Source organism: Lactuca virosa, chromosome 4 (genome assembly GCF_052849685.1).
Source record: "Lactuca virosa cultivar CGN04683 chromosome 4, Lactuca_virosa_CGN04683_v6, whole genome shotgun sequence".
NCBI lineage: Eukaryota > Viridiplantae > Streptophyta > Magnoliopsida > Asterales > Asteraceae > Lactuca > Lactuca virosa.
The window spans coordinates 61,908,138-61,912,210 of NC_136429.1; positions in this window are offsets into that span (position 1 = coordinate 61,908,138).

The following is a 4,073-nucleotide window of genomic DNA, read 5'->3' on the forward strand; positions in this document are numbered from 1 at the left end:
TAGACCTTCTTCATCAGATCCTTCATCCTCAGCAACTTCCTTCTCACTTTCTCTACCACTGACCTTCGAAACTATAGCTAAATGACCTCCCATATTGATCCTTGACTCTTCTGCCATTTCGTTTACTTCAGTTTCATGAGTTTTTAGCTGATTGTAAACATCATTCAAGGTAGAAAAATCGAAGCCATGATGTGTCTTAATCATCAAACTAACACTCCTCCATTCGTTACGAAGACCCATAACAAAAGTAATGTTGTATTCCATGTTAGTTCTTTTGATTCCATACCTTGTGCACTTATAGATAAGCTCGTTCAGACGATCGTAATACATTTCAATCATTTCTCCATCTTTCTGATTGAATTAAGAGAGCTGCTTTTGGTCTTCTTGCTCCCCTGGTACTTTTCCTTCAATGTATTCCAGAGCACTTTTGAGGTTTTGCAAGTGCGAACATGATTGTACACCATCGGAGGAAGAGCACCACGAAGCTCTCTCATGCACCACTTCTCATAATTCTTCAGCTTATCATTTTGTTCATTGACACTTGGAGTTGATGAAGAAGTACCCAAGCTTTCAATAGAAGAAGGTGGAATTACATCATTTGTAATGCATTTCCATAGCTCTTCATCTATGCCATTCAAGTAATCCTCCATCCGATCAGCCCACTGACCGTAATACTCTGGAATCAGCATTGGAATCTTTGTAGACGAACCACGGAGATGAGAATACGATGTCATCGTGTTCATGTTGAAATTCGCCATGGATGTACAGATGAATTTTTCAGAAAAACTTCAGAAAATTTGAGAATTAATGGGTGAATTTAACAGAAAGAACAAGAAGAACACTCGATTAAACAAACGAGTTGCAGAATCGAATCACAATTGAAGATCAAGGATGATTTTCAGTATCATTGATGCGGAAATTTTTGAATCAAAGATGCGAATCAAAAAATGATTGATACATAATGAAAATCAGATCATTGCAGTATGATTCCTGCTCTGATACCAACTGTAGTCGTAATTTAATCGAGTATGAATGTAATCAGAGTAATCAAAGTAGTATGAACACGAGAGTAAATAATATTTGGTTTATAGCGCAATTATACTTTCGTGTATAGATAGAATCTAGACAGAATATTTTGGAAAAGTTTTATATAACTCTGAGTACAACTCCTATTTATAGGAGAATAAGAAAGTATACAAAAAATACTAAGGGCTAGACATCAAGACTTCGAAACTATTATGCCTTAGTAAATAGATAAGATAACTTTCGAAACTGACTCAAATGACTTCGACACATTACAACATATTTGACCCTAACAATTACCACATCAAAAACAGGTTTATAAGCTCAAAAACAGCTTCGGGTAATGATTCTAGTCCAATTCCAGCCTTAAAAGTCGAAAATATGCACTCTGGGCCTCCGACTCGTCGAGTGTATGAACAAAATCGGTGAGTTGGTCAGTTTTTGTCTTGGACTCGGCGAGTCCACTGTCCAGAAAGCTAGTTTTTCGATTTTTTCAGTATTTGCATCAAGTATAATTGAAAATCAAGCCGAGGCTCTGATACCACTAAAGGGTTATGGGCATTCTAACACTCCTATGGTGTGCATGCAACCTTATGTGACTTGTATCTATGTTTTCACTTTTATACATGCAAATATACAAAATTCCAAAGCATCATCCTAACTAGCATATTATGGAGCAACTATACTACAAAAGTCTAGTTAGATGACATACCTTTTGATGGAGCTTGAAGTCTTCAACCTTTAAGAGCTTAGCCCCAATAGTGTGGAAGCCTCAAATGAAATCACACAACACCACCAACAAATGGAATAACTTGAGAAGAAGGTTACTTTGGTTCTCCCTATGAAATCGGCCCTTACCCTCACTATGTGTATCTACTAGTGCCATTTCATGAACAATGGGATCCTTTATATAGTGTGGCTCATTAGGGTTACACCATGTAAACCCTAATGTGCATGACTTTCCATTTCCTTCATGATCCATGGGTTTTAACCTCCATGGAGTATCCATGGGTTATCACATGGGTTAAGGCCAACATGAAGGACAATGGATCATAAGCCCACATATATAAGAATGAATGATTTACATAACCAATCCCCATATCTTTAATTAGTCTCTTTTGATCACAAAATTAATTCCAAATTAATTCTTGATCAATACTAATTAAATAATATGATTTCATATTAATATATTAGAACTTATAATATATTAATATAAATCATAAATAACCTTTTCTCACTTATCTATCCAATTGTTCTAATGCCATGCAACCCAAATGGACCATGCTACTCTCGGGTCGAGTACATACCAATAACAGTTATGGGCTTAAACATCTAATCCAACAGGATTATGATTATGAGATCTTGTACCACCCAGGGAAGGCCAATGTGGTGGCCGATGCTTTCAGCCGCAAGGCGGCAAGTGCATCGATCGGGAATGTTTGTTTGAGGATGACGGTGATCTGTCCATTGTTGGATGTGATCAAGCAAGCTCAGGCGGAGGGTGTAAAGAAAGAGAATTGGAAGGTAGAGAGGATTCGGGGTCAGTATCCCTTGTTTGTTCGGGATAGTCGAGGTCTTCTGACACAGTGTGGCTGGGTGTGGGTACCGGTAACCGGGGGTGTGAGGAAAAAGATCTTGGAGGAGGCACACAGATCCAAGTTCTTTATTCACCCGAGGGCCATAAAGATGTATAGGGATTTAAGGATGAGTCACTAGTGGCCCTGCATGAAGCGGGAGGTTGCGTGGTTCGTGGAGCGGTGCTTGACCTGCAGGAATGTCAGGGCCGAACATCAGAGGCCTCATGGCAAGGTTCAGCCGTTAGCCATTCCTATGTGGAAATGGGAAGAGATCACCATGGACTTCATCACGAAGTTACCGAGGACGGCGAGGGGTGTGGATGCCATATGGTTTATTGTGGATAGATTGACGAAGAGTTCCCACTTTATTCCGATCTCCGAGGGAATCTCTGCTGAGAAATTAGCAGAAATTTATGTGCGGGAGGTGGTGGTCAGGCACGGGATGCCAGTGTCAGTGGTCTCTGATCGGGATGTCTGGTTTACATCCAGATTTTGGAGGAAGTTCCACGAGGAACTGGGCACTCACTTACATTTCAGCACGGCTTACACCCCAGACAGATGGCTAGAGTGAGAGGACGATCCAGACACTGGAGGACTTGCTTCGGTCATGTGTATTGGATTTTGGAGGGAGTTGGGATACATACCTCCCACTAGCAGAGTTTTCATATAACAATAGTTATCATGCTAGTATCGACCGACCCCCGTTTGAGATATTGTATGGTCGGAGGTGTAGGACCCTTATTTGTTGGGGTGAGGTAGGGCATCGCGTCATGGGGAGCACTGAGGTGGTGTTTAAGACTACTGAGTTGATTCAGTAGGTGCGCGAAAGGTTGCGAGTCGCACAGAGCCGTCAGAAGAGCTATGCTGACTGACACCGATCGGACCTCGAGTTCCAAGTGGGGGATTTCGTTTTGTTGAAAGTGTCACCATGGAAGGGTGTCATTAGGTTTCGGAAGAGTGGCAAGCTAGGGCCCTGATATATCGGTCGATTCAGGATTACTACCAGGGTAGGCAATATGGCTTACCGTTTGGATCTGTCGGACGAGCTTAGCCAAATTCATAACACCATCCATTTGTTTCTGCTTCGGAAGCGTGCCACGGACGAGGCCGTAGTTGTTTCTCTGGACGACATTCAGGTAGATGAGAGCATGAACTACATTGAGAGGCCTGTTGCGGTTCTGGATAGGTAGACTAAGGTCCTTCATAACAAGGAAGTAAAGTTAGTGAAGGTGCAATGGCAGCACCAAAGAGGCACCGAATGGACATGGGAGCCGGAAGATGAGATGCGATACCACTACCCGGATTTGTTTACATCAGCAGACTTCGAGGACGAAGTCTAGCTCAAGTGGAGGAGATTTGTAACTCTTTTTTCAGGTATCATTTATTTCTCAAAATTTTAGGGTTTTGCACTAGGACTCGACGAGTTGGGGAGCCCCAAGTCGACGAGTAGACATTATTTTGGACGCGGGACTT